The sequence below is a fragment of the Dipodomys spectabilis genome, unplaced genomic scaffold (assembly GCF_019054845.1).
Source record: "Dipodomys spectabilis isolate Male_0828 unplaced genomic scaffold, ASM1905484v1 ptg000145l, whole genome shotgun sequence".
Classification (NCBI taxonomy): domain Eukaryota; kingdom Metazoa; phylum Chordata; class Mammalia; order Rodentia; family Heteromyidae; genus Dipodomys; species Dipodomys spectabilis.
The window spans coordinates 24,458,384-24,478,759 of NW_024870822.1; the positions used below are offsets into that span (position 1 = coordinate 24,458,384).

The window sequence follows — 20,376 nt, forward strand, 5'->3', positions numbered from 1 at the left end:
CTGTATAACTGTAGATCTACATTGAATTTTTCTGGGCTTCTGTTTTCCCATCTATAAAATGCTCACAAACCTATCTGTCTGGTATATTCTATTTATTTATTTAGTGGTCTCAGGGCTTGAACTCTGGGCCTGGGCGCTGTCCCTGAGCTCTTCAGCTCAAGGCTAGCGCTTTATCACAAGCCACAGCGCCACTTCCAGTTTTCTGAGTGGTTTATTGGAGCTAAGAGTCTTAGGACTTTCCTGCCCGGGCTGGCTTTGAACCGTGATCCTCAGATCTCAGCCTCCTAAGTAGCTAGGATAACAGGCGTGAGCCACTGGTGCCCGGCTTGTCCAGTATATGCTAAAAGGTTGTGAAGATGAAACAATAATACATATAAAAGAATGTTAAAGTATGAGTGTCCACAGGGACTGTGAGGTCAGAGGGACTGTTGTGCTGTAGGTATTGTGCTAGCATTGGGACAGCCCACGGGAGGCCTGGTTTATGAGGTTTGAGCAGGGCAGAGAGAAGAGACTGTGTTTGTTTTTTGCCCTGTCTGTGACAATGGACTTGTCCTGGACACTCTTACTGTTCCTGACTTAGTGTGTTTTCTCTCCATTGCAGGAAGCTGAGGCTGCTCTGACGTTGGTCCCACACTAGTATCATGGGTCCTTGTACTGGTTAAAGTCATCTCCAGGACCTGGACAGGCAGCAAGGTAAGCAGGGAGGCCAGTCCAGGCGAGCTCCCAGGATATGAGTGCGTTTCCTTCTTAGCTTCTGCCTGGAAAATCCCAAGTGAACAAACAAGTCAAGGCAGTGTATCAGGGTCCCTCCTACCCATACTCCAGGACCCAGAGGAAGGGCTTGCTTCCCCTTCAAGTGTTCCAGCTAGTTCCCTCCTCCCCTGGCGGGGATTCTGAGAGAGAGAGAGAGAGAGAGAGAGACTGGTCGGTCGGGGAGGAAAACATTCACTGTCTCTCCCTTCTTCCCTCTGAGCTGTTGAAGCAAGTTCCCAGGAACACTCCAGAGCCCCTGGTTGACTGGAAGGGAGGTAGGAGGAGTGGAATGTTTGCAAAGACTGAACTGATCAAAAGACAGTGCTGTTTCATGGAAGTCTCCTAGAACAGAGTGAGAGAATGTGTGTGTGTGCGCGCACGCGCGCTCTTGCTCCTGGTAGACTGAGAGCTTGCACAAGGCGCCGCCTGGGAGGACAGGGTCTCCATGACAACTGGCCTGGCCGGCTAGCAGCCCTCGGCTCACTTGGCTGGAAAGGAGCGCCACGAAAGGTCAGAGGAAGGAGTGGTGGGAAGCTTTTGCAGCAGGTACTGGGAGCTTAAGCCAGTGGATTTGGGGGCCCTGGGCTCCCTAACCAACTGAGGTGTGAGCCAGACTCTGCTGAAAATGGAGGGGGCAGGAAAGCACCGCGACTTTCAGGTAAGGTTAGCTTGGTGGGGAAGATCGCCTTTCTTTGCTGGCCTGGGACTGTTTTCTGGGAGGCCAGTGAGTGTGTGTTCTGTACTCTGCACTGGGTTTGGGGCTCGGCAATGATGTCATGCTCAAACAGTTGGATTCTATTAGCTTGAGGAGGAGGAGGAGGGAAACAGCTAGTTTTCTTGACTTTGCAGATCTTCGCTGATCTCACTCATGCTGAAGCTGAAGGTGTTTAGGCTTCGCTGTAGAAAGCATCATTTTCCTTTTTTAGTTAGCACTAAATCACCGGATATTTTTACAGGAAGACTCTTTTATAAAGAGAGAAAAAATGAGTTCTCATCACTGCAACACTGCTTGTAGTTCTGATATGGAAATTCCAGTGCCTTTTGTCTTTGGAGTGGCTTGGTTAATTCTAGTGGACACTGTTTTGTCTCTTGGTGCTGCTATGTCTGACCTCTAACAAAAATAGCAAATAAATAAATAACCCAAACAAAAACCTAATGAAATTCAGCAAGGAGCTTACAGTGAATCCTAAGTTCCTGTGGAACAGTTTCTTAGAACAGAGGCACTGTCATTGGGGTAGCTGAGCTGAGACCTTGCTCTCTCTGCCAGGTAGTTTGATAAGAAGTAAATAGACCCCTCTCATGAATGAGGTTGGTCTCAGGCTTTCCTGAGTTGTCAGGGAGAAGCTGTCCTGGGGTTGGGGAGCCTGCTAAGAGGTGTCTCATCCAGATGTTGCAGAGGGAATCTCCTAATGTGGTAGTTTTTAGCAGCTAGGGAGCACCAGGTGCTGGGAGTATGCTGGGTGGATTGCTTTGGTTAAAACTTTATCTAATCCTCAGGGCATACAGTTTCCATACTGTGTACTCCTATTTTGCTTATCCTAAATTTTGGTAAAACTCATCCAGATCTAGAGGGAGTAGTGTGTGGTTGAGCTCAGTGTGGCTTAGTAGCAGCTTCTTCTAGAAAGGCAGCTCTATCGTTGTTGAGAGAGTTGGGCCATCTGTAAAATTATGAAGAGAATGAATGCTGTAGACAGAGCAGAGACTCATGAGGAGATGTGTTTCTCCTTCAGTCATGTTACATCTTAAACTTATATTTGGCTACAGGGACTTTTTTAGTGGAGGGAACAGCTGTGGTCCTGGCTCTTCAGTTTTTCTTCTTGAACTTTCTGAACAGAATGTCTTTTGTGTTCTGGCAAACAATGAGGGGGCCTTCTGATTAACTTCGGGTCAGCTTGCCAATGCAAGCACTGGCCCTGTCCCCGATTCTGGCTGCTTGAATGTATACATATGTGTCTCAGTGTTGTGGTCTGAATCTCCAAAGCTCAGTAGCTCTAGACCTAAGATAAGCCACTTCTAAAGTTAACGTGTATCCCCTTACTAGACTATTGGGATCCTTTGCTTGAAACCTGTGTTTTGCTTGAGGAATGTGGCCTGATACTGTGTGTGGGGGATATATGATAAAGGAAGTCTGTGAACCCAGTGGTTCATTTTAGTGGCAATATAACGTGTAGCATCTCAGGCCTTTTCCTGGACTCAAGAGAATGTGCCCAGAGCTACCCCTCTTTTGCCATTTCTGCATGTGTGAAAAGAACTAGCCATGGGCTTTAAGGAGCTGATGTTCTTTCTTTTGATATAGCAGTGAGAATAATAAATTTGGGCTACGAAGATAGGACTCAATCTGGAGCCTGTGGCTTATGTCTGTAATCCTAGCAACTCAGGAGGTTGAGATCTGAGGATCTCAATTCAAAACCAGTCAAGGTAGGAAAGTCTGTGAGACTCCTATCTCCATTTAACCACCAAAAAGCTGGAAGTCGAACTGTAGCTCAAGTGGTGGATGCTAGCCTTGAGCAAAAAAAGTTAGGGACAGTGACTAAGGCCCTGAGTTCAAGCCTCAGGACTAGCACGCACACACACACACAACACACACACATGGAAGGAAGGAAGGAAAGAAGAGAAAGAAAGAAAGGAAGAAAGAAAGAAAGAAGGAAAGAAAGAAAGAAGACATGCATCTATGGCCAGGTTTTGCTGCTTGTCACTTGAGATGGATGTCAAGCAAGTCCCTGGACTATACAAACTTCAGATAAAATAGAAATAATAATAAGACCTTCTTCACAGGATATGTATGGGATAGTTTCTATGAAAGTAGTTGTAAGTGAATCAAATCGTAAATAGCATAATATGTTATGAACTGAAGTTTGACAACTCTCTTCTGGAAAGTCACTTTGCCTCTTTGTTCTGGTTCCTCCATTTATAAAATGTCTTCTTTTCTGCATTTGTAAATCAAAATGAGAAAAACCTTAAAAAGTCTTCTTTGGAAAAGAAGTCTTTGAGATGGTTAACAAATAGTGCTTTGTTTGGGTTGGGAAGTTTAATACCAGTGTTCACTATAGACATTTGAGCTTCATAAATAATCCTTCAGAGAGGAAGCTTTCTGTAGATCATTCGGCTTGTATTTTAGTGCAGGAGGGATTCCCAGAGAAGCTCAACTTTTCCAGTGTCCCATAGCTCCCTGTAGTCATGGTGCCATACATTTTAGTTGTTGGAAGAGAGTCTGCTAGTGCTGACCCTGGTTCCCTCATCCTGCTCAGATCTAGAGGGGGAATTGTCTGGGGTGGGCAAAGGGGCCTTTTACTCTACTCTGGGATTGAAAGGAAGGTTCTAATTGACAGGAAAGAGTATGACTCTGAAAACTTCCTTAGGGGTTGGGCAGCTCTTTCAGGAACTTGTAAAGCTATATAGCTTAGGGGAAAACCATAAAGAAAAACAAGGAAGTAAGAATTCCAAGGGCAGATACTTGATATGTCATAGGATGGTGCCAAGGAATGGAATAACAGGGAAGGGGGGACTCTAGGCAAGGATGTCCCACGTCTGTCCTCAGTGCTGTCTCTCCTGTAGCCTCTGCCTCTCCCATCGGACAGGGAAAAACCTTTTGGCCATGCCTGAGCAGACCAGGATAGGGTAAGGATTTTTGTTCTTTTAATTTGTTAATGAAATAATCGAGCTCCCTTCTAATGTGAGTCACAACATACAGCCGCCTCTAAGGGCTGAAGGAGAAGTTGTCTTGAGCTTAGGTCAGGCTGCAGCTGTTCCCCACTCCCCATCAGTGTAGCTTCCCAGAGCTGACTCACAAATTGGATTCCTCTAATGTTCCTTAAGAATTAAAAAGTAACTTTCCTAGTTTCGCTCCTTCTCTCTCCCCTTCCTCTGCTCCCCTTTCCTGTACAACAGTCCCCTTGGGCTCCCTTTCTCTAAAATGTGAAAGATTGGTCACCCAAAGAAATTGAAACTTTGAAATATCTTGGGGAACGGGCCAAGGGCATTCTTTGGTTCTGCTGGTATAGTCCCTCTTTTCCCTGGGAGAAAGGACTGGGTGAGCAGTTTGAGGGAGGCTCTTCAAATTTGAAGTAGCATGGCCTCATTACTGCCCTGAACCTAAAGACTGTGTCCTACTCCCCACTGCATCTGGATTCTGAGTTCTGCTCTGGGCAGGTGGCCCAGTGCCTAATGGGGGTAAGAGGGTCTGAGTACCTGTGGGAAAGTGGCCTGTTAACAATTACTGCCTTGGTAGAGCACTAGCCTTGAGCTGAAGAGCTTGAGGGACAGCGCTCAGGCCCAGAGTTCAAGCCCCACGACCGACAAAAACAAACACACACACACAATAAAGCATTTATTAAACAACAACAACAATTACTGCCTGGGGGCTGGGATGTAGCTCAGTGGCAAAGCACTTGCCTAGCAAGTGCAAAGTCCTGGGTTCAATCCCCAGTACCAAAAAAGAAAAGACAAAAAACAATACAGTTAAAAAAAAAACCCAAATAATTACTGCCTTGAGTGACTTTTTTTTTTTGGGGGGGGGGGGGAGATCTGGTCATGGGGCCTGAACTCTGGGCCTGGGCGCTGTCCCTCAGCTCTTCAGCTCAAGGCTAGCGCTCTACCACTTGAGCCACAGCGCCACTTCTAGCTTTTTTCTTTTTGTTTATGTGGTGCTGAGGAATCGAACCCAGGGCCTCAGGCATGCAAGGCAAGCGCTCTACCACTGAGCCACCTTCTCAGCCCCCTTGGGTGACTCTGATTTCTATTGTTAGACCTAGGGAAGTTTGCTGAAGGGGCTAAGTAAGATTATCAGCCTGAAGTGGGGCAGCAGCAGCCCTTGGCCTGTCTTCTGTGCTTCTGCCTTGGATGGGTGTTGGGAGGCTGGGGAAGGAAAAGCTGCAGGCAGACAGTCATTGAGCAGGACCATAGAAAATAGGGAAGGGGGCAGGAAGGTGTGGGTGTGCACGCACATGCATGTGCTTGTACACATATATACTATCTGGCATATAAGGCAAAGATTTTTTTTTTTTGTCGGTCGTGGATCTTGAATGCTGGGCCTGGGCATTGTCCCTCAGCTCTTCAGCTCAAGGCTAGCACTCTACCACTTGAGCCACAGCATCACTTCCAGCTTTTTCTGTTTATTGGTGCTGAGGAGTCAAACCAAGGGCCTCATGCATGTGAGGCAAGCACTCTACCACTGAGCCACCTTCCCAGCCTGAGATTTCTTCTTAAAGTTTGTGAGAAAACTTGCTTAGTGTGTATCTTCTTCTGGGGTAGAGAGACTGTTGATCTCTTTATGCTGGTGGGGAAATACTGTGTGCTTCATCTCAGTGGGTAGGTATGTCTTAGCTGAACATGTCACACAAATTGTGCTGATAGAAAAATCTCTTTCTAGTTCTAAGCCCTAGAAAACTGTGTGTGTGTGTGTGTGTGTGTGTGTGTGTGTGTGTGTGTGTGTGTGTGTGTGTCTGTCTGTCTGTCTGTCTGTCTGTGTTTGTGTGCATGTGCATGTGTGTTTTGAGAGGGAAAGGAAGATGTTAAACAAGTCTTAACTATCTTATTGAAGAATTCCTCTAAAGATCTCTTCTCTTGTTTTTATTGGCTCTGATAAAATGAATATACTGTGCTTTGGGGCTGTTGAAACTATCACAGTACTTGTCTCATCTGAAAACTGTCTGAATATTTGATTTCATTATCCTTATAAAAGAATGAATTATAGGCAGTTAGGGTATGGAGCTGCCCTAAACAAAAGCAGGCACATTTCTAAGGGGTTGTCATGAGACCACTTTAGTTTCTGAAAGATCCAGTGTCTTTTGTAAAGCTTGTGGTAGCTGAAGGGTCTGTATGTGACTAGAAGTTAACTTACAGGAATCAGCACAATGCATGGGTGTATGCCTGGATGTTTGAACCTGAAGAATAATGATATAAACATTGGATTGTGAGAGATAGGATCTGGATTAAGATGAAGATTCTAGAAGGAAATAGGAGGGAGACCCTGGGCAAATGTTTGGAGAGAAGATGAGAGGCAGTAGATAGAAGAACTTGGGCAGGAGGCTTCACAATGTAGTAGAATGCTGGACTGTCTCCAGGGAACCCAAATACACAATTTTGTACAGGTCCTAAGGGTGGGGTGGCCAGCATTGGGGACAACATACCTGTTGATTTGCTCTTGGGTCAGAGGCACCTCTGGTGCTCATATATACCCACTTGATCTGTTCATTCATTAAGTCAGTGAATACAGGATGTCTGGGCCGGGGCTGGGGAGGATCCAAAAAGTATCAAGTATATTGTATTAGATGTTGTATTGTCCTAATTTCCTGCCCACTGCTCCAGTACAAGCCTCTCAGTGTGACTGAGAGAGAGAGTAAACACAGACCTGCTGAAGTTTGGGGTTTTCACGGTAGAGTTAGTGACTATCTTAATAATGCTCTTAGACTGAGACAAAGAAGGAAGGGGAGGGTTCTATTCTTAGACTAAGTTAAAGCACTGATTGAATGGTGGAAGAGAGCCAGCTAGAGGATAGGAATTGTGAGGAGAATGAAGGTTTTAGATATCTGAGGAGGAGATTAGGAAAGAGAAATTTTGAAAGAAAAAAACCTTTTAGGTCAGCTAGTTTTTAGAACTCTAGTTTCGTTGAAGGAACTGTATTTTAAGTGTTTATCTGTGTCTTGGAACACCGGTTGTCTCATAGGATTCTTCTAAATTTGAGTTTTATAGAGTGTGTGTGTGTGTGTGTGTGTGTGTGTGTGTGTGTGTGTATTAGTGTTAGTGTGAATCAGATCTGGGGCTTGAATTCTGGTCTTGGGTGCTGTCCCTTAGCTTTTTCACTCAAAACTATCTACCACTTGAGCCACAGCTACACTTCTGGATTTTTGCTAATTAATTGGAAATAAGAATTTTGGAACTTTTCCTACCTAGGCTGGCTTTAAACTGAGATCCTCAGATCTCAGCCGCCTGAGTGCAGATTACAGGCCTGAGCCATCAGTGTCTATCTATAGATGGTTTATAGTGTGTCTGTCCATTAGAGACTATTAGAGATACTCAGTGAGTATGTGGTGTCACCTGGTGTACCATTTGCACTTGTTATAAGTATCTTACATGCAGTGTGCTGCAGAGATGAAGAACAGGAGCTCCAGGGGTCTCTACGGCCTAAGCCTAATATGTGAGTCTCAACTCTCACACCGCTGTGTGGTATTGGGTACATTATTTAATCTCTTTGCCTCAGTTTTCTCTTGAGTCACATGAAATATAGATAAGCCAATAGCATTCACCTTGTTAGGGTTGTGGAGGATTAAGTGAAGTGTTAGATGTAAAACTGTACATGATACATGTGAATAGCCCAACACCTGGAACAGAGTAAACGTTCCATTTATAATGACTAACTTAGAGCAGCATTTGAAGAGAGGAGGGCTGGTGTATTTCTGTTAGAGTGGGGCCACTACAGTAGGAACAAATTAGCCTCTTCTTTGACAAGTAGTTCATGATGTATTTCTTTCACCTTTCTGTTAAAGACCTCAGGAAGGTCTCTGCAGTAGTTTTCAACCAAGCCTCATAGGTGCTGCTTTATCCTTCTGTAGGTACTTACTCTCACAGGCAAGGAAGACTACTCCAGAACTGCTTCTTGCCTGCCCCTTTCCTGCATGCCAACCCAGGCACATTTAAGGCCCTTCATTGCTCTAGATAAGGACTTCATGTCTAGCCCTCCTCAACATACTTCCGTGGATCTCCATGATTTTTTTTTTTCTTGTGGGGCTTGGACTCTAGGCCTGAGCACTGTCCCTGAGCTTTTCAGATCAAGGTGAGCACTTTACCACTTGAGCCACAGTACCACTTCCAGTTTTCTGGTGGCTAATTGGAGATAAGAGACTCATGGACTTTCCTGCCCAGGCTGGCTTTAAACCTTTATCCTCAGATCTCAGCCTCCTTAGTAGCTAGGATTATAGGCATGAGCCACCGGCTCCCGGCTTCATGAATTCTTTAAGATCTATCTTGGAGTGTAGGCTTTCTAGCCAGCCCTAGAGGTTCATAGTCTGGCTCTTCCTTTTTCTATCTGGAAAAAGGCAGAGATTTCTGGAAGGTTAACTCTGTAAGACTGGGTGTCTTCATTTGTAAATTAGGAGTAATAATCTTGTCTATTTCAAAGGGTTGTTGTAATTAAACTACTTATTTTTTGTAAGCACTCAACTTAGTTCTGGACCCAAACACTAAATGTTTTCTGCTGCTGTTGATACTTTCTCCCTCTTACTGCTTTCTCCATTGACATAACAAGAGATGCCTTAGCCATGTGTTTAGCAGATCTGAGTTTTAGTCTGGCTCTACATGACTTGCTATATGTGGGAAAGTAACTTGACTTCTCTGGGCTTTAGTTTCCTTTTCTAGAAAGTTGAAGCTATGGATTGAGTGTCCTTTTTTTTTTTTTTTTTCTGGTCGTGGGGCTTGAACTCTGGGCTTGGGTACTATCCCTGCGCTCGTCAGCTCAAGGCAAGCGCTCTACCACTTGAGCCACAGCGCCACTTTTGGTTTTCTAGTATTTTATTGGAGATAAGAGTCTCATGGACTTTCCTGCCCGGGCTAGCTTTGAACCACGATCCTCAGATTTTAGCCTCCTGAGTAGCTAGGATTACAGGCATGAGCCACCAGCGCCCGGCTGGATTGAGTGTTCTTACTGGCATTCTGACTTAACTTTTCAAAAGTATATGTCTTGGGGCTGGGAAGGTGGCTCAGTGGTAGAGTGCTTGCCTTGCATGCATGAGTCCCTGGGTTTGATTCCTCAGCACCACATAAGCAGAGAAAGCCAGAGTGGGGCTGAGGCTCAAGTGGTAGAGCGCTACTCTACAGCTGAAGAGCTGAGGGACAGCGCCCAGGCCCAGAGTTCAGGCCCCATGACCGACAAAAAAAAAGAAAAAAGAAAAAGTATATGTTTTCTCTTTCCAGTCAGAATCCCTGAAGTTCTATGCCATCACTCTTGCCTCCTCTTAGTGTAGAAAAATGGCAGTTTCCTGCATGACCTTGCCTGTAATCTCTGAGTGACCAAAGACCATTCTGCATATTAGGGGAAGAGGCATCCAGGAAGAATGGCATTTAGATTCTGAATTCTAGACTGGATTCAGAGGACCAGAGGGAGAGTTTGGCCAACCCCAAGGGAGCATCAAGGCCCAGGGGCCCTCTCTGATGAGTGATGTATATTGTGTGGCATTGAGGTAGGGCCATGACAGAACCCTGGTGGAGAAGCAGGATGGCAGTGAGAGAGCTGACAGGCTGAAAGAATATGGAAACGGTGACAGGGAAATCTAGGTATTGAAAAGTGCCAGCTATCTCCAGGCAAGTGTTGTGTCTTAGACATGAAGCTGCTCCTGGAACTTTATTCTTCCAAAGAGACATTTTGACCCAAGCCCAGGTGAGACTTGCCTCGCATAACCACTCTTGACTCCTCCCAGAGGAGTAGGGGATCTGGATGAAGAGGTTGTAATCTATTTCTAAAGACAGCAAGTAGCTCCTTATCTACCAGCATAATTATAAAGAGATTTCCTTTTCCAACTGCAAGAACCAGGAACTTTTGCTGCCAAATTTAGCAGTGTGTTTTAAGTCCCTCAAATCTCCTTTGAGTGCTACCAAAGCTCTCAGCTTTGTTGTTATCTCTTGTTGAAATACAGCCTGGATAGGTCATATCAACAGTGCCAATTTATGGGCCTGCTGAACCCAGGCAGGCCAAGGGCAGAATGAGGAGTTCCTGGGAGTAGGTGCTCAAGCTTCTTTTTTTTGCCTTAGAAGAACAAATTGTGGATTAGGGTCAGAGATGCCATTTCTTCTGAGTTTTACTTCTGTAAGCTCCCATAAACAGTGCTCAGCTTCTTCAGAAGCTTCCTGATGAAGTTCAGCCCTGAAGCCCCCTCCTTAGTAGTAGTGATTAGTTTCCTTGGCACAAACTTCTATCAGCCACACCCCCTCGTATTTAATTTATTGGAAGCTTGTGATCTATCATGTGTTCTTATGGAATAATTAAAGATGAAGACTATAGGAGTATAATCAACTGATCCCTTTTAAAACATTTTTTAATTAATGCACAGAAGGGTTACAGTTTCTTAAGTCAGGTAATGAGTACATTTCTTTTTGGACAATGTCACCTCTTCCTTTGTTTTCTCCCAGTATTTCCCTCCTATCCCCACACACAAGTTTTGTAGTTTTGTCTAGTGAGTACCACTGCTGAATTTGTTCACCCTTTGTCCCATTTCTGTGGCCCCCCCCCCCCGTTAGCCTCCCAAAGACAGATAAATGAACTAACAAGACAAAAAGAAAACACAGATAAAACAAAAAAACCCTTCTTGTTTCCATTTCTTGGAGTTCATTTCAATAAATATTATTTTATGTGATCAGAGGCATATAGGCATTGGGCCTTTGTGTTTCTTCCCTAAGAGTATCCTTTGGTCTCACTGTGAACTGTTCCCATTTTCAAAGATCTGAGGACAAGGTCAGACCCTGTGTGTATGGACTTTGTCACTTGGCAAAAAGGAAGGCAAACAGGGAAAGGAAAGGGAAGACTGACGGGCTCTGTCAGCTATGAAGAAGTAGGACACATGAGTGGGACAGGAAAATACCTAGAATAGTGGATCTTGGCCATGCAGTGACCTTGCCTTGTACTCTTTGGCTTGACTAACTTAGCTGCTGTTTTCAGAGGATTATGGCTTTGGATTCTAGAAAGAAAGCACTGAAGTTCCTTATGTTCTTTGCCGCCTTCCCCTCCCCCCCATTTACCCACTCTCTGGGCTAAGACCAGAATGGAATGGGCAGTGGTATCCTTTCTGGCTGTGAGTCACGTTGGCTGCCTATGGCCCAACTGCTAGGAGAGCCAGCTGGGAGAAGGCTGGTGGTAAGGAAGATTTTGTTAACTCAGCTCTGAGTAAGTGCCTAAGGGGCAGTGGCGAGGATCAAGTTGAAAACAGCAGGGATTTTTTAAAAATTTTACTTAAATCTCATTAAATGGAACTTTAAAAAGCTTTTTATTTTATTATATCAGAAGCCACAACTGCTTGTGGGTGGGTTTCAAAAGCAATGCTAGCTAGACTTGTTTTCACCTGCAAGATCTAAAGTCAGATGTCTGCATGGCTCCCTAGAGGAAGTTTAAAGCAGAAAGCCCTGGAGAGGGCAGCACCAGTCAGTGCTCCACCACCCCCATCCCCCCCCCCACTCCCCCCACCCACGTCCCCCTCCACCCTTGGCATGTAGTTGTTTTGTTAGTGGGGAGCTGGGATGACTTTATTTGTTGGTGTTCCCCAAGGGTTCATACTCATCCTCTTTTCTTTCTAGTTTATAGTTGTTCCTTGGACTCCATCCTCTCCTGTTGCCATTAGTCAAAGAAGAGGGTGATCCATCTCTGCCTCTGTTATTTCAGAAACTATTGTTTATATATTCATTGAATAAATATTATTATATAACATACATATATGTTACTATATGTATGCTAACATAATGTTAACTATATGTATGTTAACATATAATATTAATATATAATTTATAATATATATTTTTTTGTGGGTGGCATTGGAGTTTGAACTCACTGTCTTTGGCTTGTTTTCTTAGCTAACTGTCTACCACTTGAGCTCCAATGTGGCTTTTTGCTGGTTAATTGGAGACATAGTCTCGGGTTTTTCTGCTCAGGCTGGCCTCAAAATGCAATCCTCCATATCTTAGTCTCCTATATAGCTAGGTGTTAGTGACCCACACTTCTGTCTGTGTATTTATATATTTTGTTTTATAGTTTTATGTATTTTGTATTTATTCTTTTTTTATTTTTGTATTTTTTTTTTTGTCGTCATGGGGCATGAACTATGGGCCTGGGCGCTGTCCCTCAGCTCTTCAGCTCAAGGCAAGCGCTCTACCACTTGAGCTACAGCGCCACTTCCCGTTTTCTGGTGGTTTGTTGGCAATAGGAGTCTCACAGTCTTTCCTGCCCAGGCTGGCTTTGAACCAAGATCCTCATATCTCAGCCTCCTGAGTAGGTAGGATTACAGGCGTGAGCCACTGGCGCCCGGCCTTCCTTTTTTTTTTTTTTTTGGGTCCAGTTGTGGGGCCTGAACTCTGGGCCTGGGTGCTGTCCCTCAGCTCTTCAGCTCAAGGCTAGCACTCTACCACTTGAGCCACAGCGCCACTTCTAGCTTTTTTTCTTTTTGCTTATGTGGTGCTGAGGAATCGAACCCAGGGCCTCATTCATGCAAGGCAAGCGCTCTACCACTGAGCCACCTTCCCAGCCCTTTGGCATTCTTTTAAAAAAAAAAAAAAAAAGTCTTACTATATAGCCCAGAATAGCTTGGAACTCACTGGGTAAACCAGGCTGAAGCTTGAACTCACAATTCTGCCTCAGCCTTCAGAGTGTCGGGATTATAGGACTATACTAGCTCCCTCTCTTCCTCTCCTCCTTCCCCCATTCCTGGTCCTCTCCCCCTCTATTTCTTTCTTTCTTTTCTTCTTTTCCCTCCCTCCCTCCCTCCCTCCCTCCCTTCCTTCCTTCCTTCCTTCCTTCTTTCCTTCCCTCCTTCCTTCCCTCCTTCCCTCCCTCCCTCCCTCCCTCTTTGCTGGTCCTGGGGTTTGAACTCAGGGCCTGGACTCTGTCTCTGAGCCTCTCTGTGCTCAAGGCTAGAGCTCTACCACTTGAGCTACAGTGCCACTTCCGGCTTTTTCTGCTTATGCAGTGCTGAAAAATCGAATCCAGGACTTCATGCATGCTAGGCAAGCACTCTACTACTAAGCCATTCCCAGCCCCCCTATTTCTTTTTTTTTTTTTGTGTGAGTGGGTTCTGGGAATTGAACAGGACCTGGGTGCTATTTCTTAGCTTTTTCACTCAAGGTTGGCATTCTGCCACTTGAGCCACAGCTCCACTTCCAGCTTTTTGGTGGTTAATTGGAGGTAAGAGTCTTGTGGATTTTTCTGCTCAGGCATGAGTCACCAGCATCTGATACAGCATAGATTTTTGAGAACAAGTAGCTTCTTTTTTTCCTTTTTTTTTTTTTAAACCAGTACTGGAATTTGAATGCAGGATCTCACATTATAGCTTAGCTTTTTCCATTCCTGGCTGGCACTTTGCTACTTGAGCCATGCCTCCAAGTTCCAGCTTTTTGCTGGTTAAGTGGTGGTAAGAGTCTCATGGATTGTCTGCCTGACTGTCTGAACTATGATCTTCAGATCTCAGCCTCTTGAGTAGCTAGGATTTATAGGTGTGATCCACCAGTCAGTTTCTTACATAAAATAATGGGTTCTACTTTCCTGTCTGTTTCATTACTGTCTTGCTTCTGAAGGAAAGAGTGCAATTGAGAAAGATTCCTTGCTGGGATGTTTTCAAATAGTCTTCAACACCCATTCTTTGAACAGTGAATCTGAACCATTGAATCAGAGTTGACTCAGTCAAATGAGCTGAAGATGAGGCTGAAAATGGGCTGAGGTCAGATCTTGACAATCAGAACCACCCACGCGCTGGGAATCACTCTTCTTCTAAAAACAGGAAAGGAACGCAATTGGATTTGGACTATAGAAAACAAGCATGTAAGACTTTATGGAAGATGCAACTGGAGTGAGAGGAATATTGCCCCACTCATTGTGTCAAACCAGATAGGAGATGTCCCAGTCCCTCCAAATTCACTTGAGTTGAGAATGAAGGATGGCTGGGGGTAGGATATGTGCTCCCAATTGCAGAGCTCTGGGAAGACTTGGAGCCCCGATTTTCAGCCTTGAATGTGCGCCAGACTCATCCATCTGGAGAGCTTGTTTCCAATTTAGTAAGTCTGAAGTGGGGTCGCAGAATTTGTGGTTTTCTTGTTGTTGTTGTTGTGTCTTTGATGGTACTGGGGAGTGAATTTAGGGCAAGCACTCTACTACTTGAGCCAGATTCTGTCAATTTTGCTTTTGTTTTTAGGTAGGTAGGGTTTTTTCTTTTGCCTAGGTTAGCCTTGGACCTTAATCCTGTCTCTCAAGTAACTGGGTTTACTGGCATGAACCACTATACCTAACTCAGATTTTGATTTTTTTTTTCTTTGTTGGTTGTAGGGCTTGAACTCATGGTCTGGGCACTGTCCCTGAGCCTCTCTGTGCTAAAGGCTAGCACTTTACCAATTGAGCCACAGTGCCGCTTCCAGTTTTCAAGTGGTTAATTGGAGATAAGAGTCTCACAGGGACTTTCTGCCCAGGTTGGCTTCAAATTGCAATCCTCAGATCTCAGCCTCCTGAGTAGCTAGGATTACAGGTGTGAGCCACCAGTGCCTGGCAAAAATTTGAATTTTTAATGAGTTTGGAAGTAATGTTGCTGCTGCTGTCTGAATACCTCACTTGGAGAACTACCATTTAAGAGCTTTGGCGGGTGAGATGCAAGAAGGGTTAATTGGTTTGCTCTCTTTGACAACCTAGAATTTCCCATATACAAGTCTTTTGTTTAAGTTCTTGCTGGCTGACTGTGTCACATCAACAAGGCCTGTAATATAAGGTGGTCTGTGCTCTCACTTACCATGATTGGTCTCCTCCATGTCACTTCTGGGTGAGCTTTCCAATTGTGTGCTTATCTCTGAAGACCTGTTCTCTGATTTGGAAAATGCCACCCTGGATCCTTGATTCCATTGGGGCAGGTGACATTTATGGCAGGAAAAGTTTCCCCCTTGCCATTGAGCACAGCCTCCTAGTTGGCAGGAACTCTGAGCAGTCTCTGCACTGAGTAAGTTCTGTTGATTAGCCAAGTTTACACAAGACATGCCTGGGAGATTATCTGTTAGACCAGGAGTTAGATTTCAAGGGCAAAGTCCACAGTTAGCAGCTGAAAGGCCGAGAGCACCTGGGAGAGAGGATTTCACTTGGCTTTCACTTCCCCAGTCCTTAGTGCCTCTTCCCACAGAGGTCAGATTTTCTGCCTGTCCAAGCTCACACAGGGGACCTTGGGTCAGTTGTCTCAGAGAAGCATGGCTTCGGGCATTGTCCCTTGCTGTCTGCTCCAACTCCTGTGGCCTCAGGTGAGATAAGCTTTCTCTTCCTTGGCATTATTCTTGACTCTTTTTCTAGGCTTGATTCTCCCTTTTAGAAGAGTTTTCCTCTCCCCCTGTCTGGCTTTCCCATGTTTCTGCTTTCTTTTAGCTTCTTTTTATTAGCTCTGCAAAATAGTGGAATTCTAAAGAGGGAGTTAAAGATAACTTGGCCTTGTGTAGCTCAGGACACACTGGGATAAAGGTAGCTACTATTGGTAGCCTACGATTATGGATCTAGGGCCCTTCTAGACGCCATGCTGCTTGCTCCCAGTTTGAGGGAGTCACTGTGTCCAACACAGCTGCAACCTGTTCTTGGCATTCTAGTTGGCATTCTGGCCAGATCCCTCCTCAGGGACGTGGGAGCTCAGCAGTGAGAAAAGAGCCACTGGCAGAGCTGGGACTAGGCCTCAGTTCTTTTTACTGTGTTGATTAGGGCCAAGCTATGTCCTTTAAACAAAAATCGTCATATGTTTTGCATTAGCAAGCATGCATGAAGCTGTCTCAAGCTAATTTTTTTCCTAACATTAAAAAGAAATAACAAAAGCAACACGTGTTCTAAAAAACTTGTACAAAATGGAGAATAGTATCTAAGAATATGAACCTTTCCCATAAATCCAAGCTTCAAAGATGGGGTCACATTTGCTAAATCGTACATTTATGGATACATGCATTTTTTAAAAAATAAGAGTATCCTTTAGTCAAAAATAGAAAGTGAAATGGGTTGATGAAGATTTAGAGAAGTTCAAGTCCTCCTACCCTGCAGATGGGAATGTAAAGTTGTAGCTGCAGTGGAAAGCATTGGCCACTCCATAAAAAGCCATAAATTGCTCTGTGACTCAGCTGTGCCATTTCTTTTAGATATGGACCTAGAAGAATTGAAAAGGGAGACTCAAGAGACTTGAATGCCAGTGTTTATTGCAACATTATTTCCAGTAAAAGGTAGAAACAACCTAAGTGTTCACCACTAGACCAGGGGCTGAACAAATGTAGTGTATACATACAATGGAATAGTATTCAGCTATATAAAAGGATGAAATTCAAAGGTCATGCTACACATGCATGAACTTTGGATGTTGTGCTAATGGAAATAATGCCATACAAAAAGTACAAATATTGTGTCATTCTGCTTATGCATCATGGACAACTGATGTGACAAACTCGTAGAGAGGAGGATAAGTAACAGGTTATCTAGAGTTCAGAGAGAGGGGAGATTAGAAAGTTAGCTCTTTATGTTGCAGAGTTTGTGGGGAAATATTGGTGATGGTTATATTGCCACAAATAATGGTGATCAATTATATTGCCACTGAATTGTATACTTATTTAGAAAATAGCAAATTTTGTACTATATATTTGACCCTGACTTACACTTTACTGAAAATTTTCTCACTTTGAATTGACTGAAGATTTTTTTTTCCTTTGGTTGTGGGGCTTGAACTCTCGGCCTGGGTGCTGTCCCTCAGCTCTTTAGCTCAAGGCTAGTGCTCTACCACTCGAGCCATAGCGCCACTACCAGTTTTCTGAGTGGTTTATTGGAGATGAGTCTCACAGCCTTTCCTGCCCAGGCTGGCTTTGAACTGTGATCCTCAGATCTCAGCCTCCTGAGTAGCTAGGATTATAGGCGTGAGCTACCGGTGCCAGACTGAGGATTTCTTTTTTTTTTTTTTTTTTTCTTCAGTATATTACCTCTATAGGAGCATTGTATTTCCTCAGATGGGTGTTTCGTAACTTGTTTAACTGAGCCCCTAAGGATGGACATTTGAGTTGCTTCCAGTTTTTTTCCCCCTCTTATAAACATTACTGCAATAGCCGCAGCAGGCAGCTGCCTTTGCCTTTGCCCATGTGTTCTAGGACTTGTGTTTCCTTAGGCAAAATTCCTAGAAGGGAAGACTCGCTGATCAAAGGATTTGCTTATTTAAAATGTTAGTAAATATTGCCAGGCTGCTTTCCCAAGGAGTTGCATCAACTTAATTCTTACCAGCAGTACTTAATGGTGCCTGTTTCCAGCCCACCTTTGCCAACATGGGTATTACAGACCTTTTTCATGTTTGCCAGTCCAATAAATGAAAAAAGGGATTTCTTCTCTCTTTTTTTCCTTTCCTTTTAAATGGCAGTATTGGGGTTTTAACTCCACTTTACAATTGCTGATCAGGCATTCTAACATATGAGCGAGGCCTCCAGACCTTTTTGCTCTGGTTATTTTTGAGACAGCATTTGACTCTTCCTCTCCCTCCTGGCCTGAATTACACTCCAATTACATATGTTCATTGTAGCTGGGATGACAGGTGTACACTATAGCTTTTCTGTTGAAATGAGAGTTTCAAGAACTCTTTCTACCTGAGCTATCTTGGAACTTCTGTGTTTTTAATGTTGGTCTCCACATAGTGGGGATTACAGGTGTGAGTTACTAGCACTTGCTTTAAATACATACTACATTAACACTCTGCCATGTGGGTTGCTGATATTTTCCTCCCAGTTTTAAAGCTTTTTTTACTTTGTTAGTGTGTTGGGTTTTTTTTTGCCCTCACATGTTGTAAATTTTTGTATAGTATTTTTCTTGATAGTGTTTTTTTTCCTTCTTCATGACTTTTTTTCTTTTTCCATTTGCCAGTCTTGGGGCTTGAACTCAGGGACTGGGAACTGTCCCCAAGCTTCTTTTGCTCAAGACTAGCACTCTACCACTTGAGCTGCAGGGCCACTTCTGTCTTTTTCTGTTTATATGGTACTGAGGAATTAAACCCAGGGCTTCATGCATGCTAGGTAAGCTATCTACCACTAAGACACATTCCCAGCCCCCCCCCCCCCCCCTTCATGACTTTTGAGTTGAATTTTATATTATACTTTGAAAATTTTTCTTTACTTATCAAACTTTCATAAGTACTTCATCCATGGTTTCTTTTAGTGTTTCTTGATCCTAATTTTTATATTGTACTATAGTTAATTTTGCTTTTTGAATGAAATAAGAATGATAATTTATTGGTTAAACACCTTAATAAGAACCCATCTCATATTAGATTGGTTCCTTATATAAAAATTGTAAACTTGTTTTCACTTTAGTTGATTTTGGTGATTTGAGGCACCTTCATTCAAATTCTTACAATTTTCTATTTTCTTTTAAGAATGTACTGTAATCATTAAAAAAAATTCTTTGGCAACAGGATGTTTCCTGATTCAATTTGCAAAGAAAAACATTTGGTGAGAAGTAGATTGAAAATTGTAGCCAAGTCTTCTGCATCCTGGGTTTTCTGTTATCCTAACATAGCACAAGCAGTTCCTTTTCTTAGTGGGGCGGTGGGGTGGGGTGGGGGGGAATTGCCCCAATCCTTTAGGAAACTTAGTTGTATAAACACACCAGATTATGGTGGCATAAAATCTCTCTCTAGTATTATACCTATATAAAGTCATCCTGTCTGAGACAGGCACATGGGTGGTACTGATGCCAGTGACATAATGATAGCAGAGCAAAGTCTCAGGGAGTTCTGGGACCCAGAAAGGGTGTGACTTTTAGAACAGCAGGAAGACACAAGAAGAAAGTGGCTGCTTAGAGGAAAACCTTTGAAGTGAGAGAAGAATATAATACAGTTTATTCTGGAGGACCCCTTGTGTTCCCCACATTGATATTTTAAAAGGCAGCTTTTATTCAGGGACTACCTTGGATTGCTCTTCCTAAGGGTCATGAGCCCAGACAAAAAGTTCCTTTTGAGGCCACAGTGTAAGTAAAATCCTGGAAGTGGCCATTGATGCTTTGGAGAGCAGGAATGAGCTGGCATCATTTCTGCTCCATCAGCTGGAAGCTTCCACTGAAAGTGGAATAGGCTAAGTTAGCAAGCAGAGAGAAAATATTCAGACCAGCATTCACCGGACATTTGCAGGGCCAGCTGCATTCAACACACATACCACCCATACTTTCAGGGAGTTTTGTAGTCTAGAAGGCAAGGTATATAAAAAGCCAGTAGCCAGGCATGGTTGTACAAGCCAATAATCCCAGCTATTTCAGAGGCCAAAGAAAGAGGATCATGGGTTCAATGTCAGACCCCACAAAAGTAGCAAGACCTTATCCCGAAAGCAGAATACAAACAAAAAGGCTCAGGGTCTGGTAGAGTGCCTGCTCAAGGCCATAGGTTCAATCCCCAGTAGAGTTAAAAAAGAAAGAGAAAAAGTACATACTGCAATGGAATCTATGCCACCATAGATCTGGGCTTGTGCTGTAAGACTGGTTGAGAGCCATGCATTTCTCACATTTTGGGAGGCACTGTTGGTGCAGGGGAGCTACCACAAGGATCTGTATGCTTGGAAGGAAGGGGTCAAATGTGCATTTTAGACCTTGAGAACTTGTTTGGAGGTTCTCTCAGGGGAGCGCAGCTACTCTGTACCCTAGCCCAAAGAATGGTTCTCCTCCATTGGGGATGGTCATCCTCTGTGACTGAGCACTCAGCTATGGGAGGGGGGGACACATGTGGAGTGGTGAGGAAGGAAGGGGAAGATCAGCCAAATCCACCCTAGCAATCACTGGGGTGACAGACATCACAACCAGATCACCTTCACATCCAAATACGTTTGGAAGATGTAAAAAAAGAAGGGTGAAGAGTATATTCAAAGAAAGTAATACTGGAATAAGGAAATGGGCAAGGCTGGCTGTTACGGTAAGTGGAGCAT

General features: G+C 44.0%; 1 protein-coding gene across 3 annotated transcripts in view; it reads left to right on the plus strand.

Annotated features, from left to right (window-relative positions):
• The first annotated feature begins 601 nt into the window (after positions 1 to 601).
• The window catches only part of Dennd2b (DENN domain containing 2B), a 110,376-nt gene continuing 90,601 nt past the window's right edge, over positions 602 to 20,376 (plus strand). The window contains exon 1 of one of the 3 annotated variants that reach the window (XM_042691474.1): positions 602 to 693. The gene's annotated coding sequence lies outside the window, so the exon portion shown is untranslated. Of the gene's footprint in view, positions 694 to 957; positions 1,412 to 15,644; positions 15,712 to 20,376 lie in introns of those variants that run through there. The other 2 variants (XM_042691473.1, XM_042691475.1) reach the window with 2 other exon arrangements.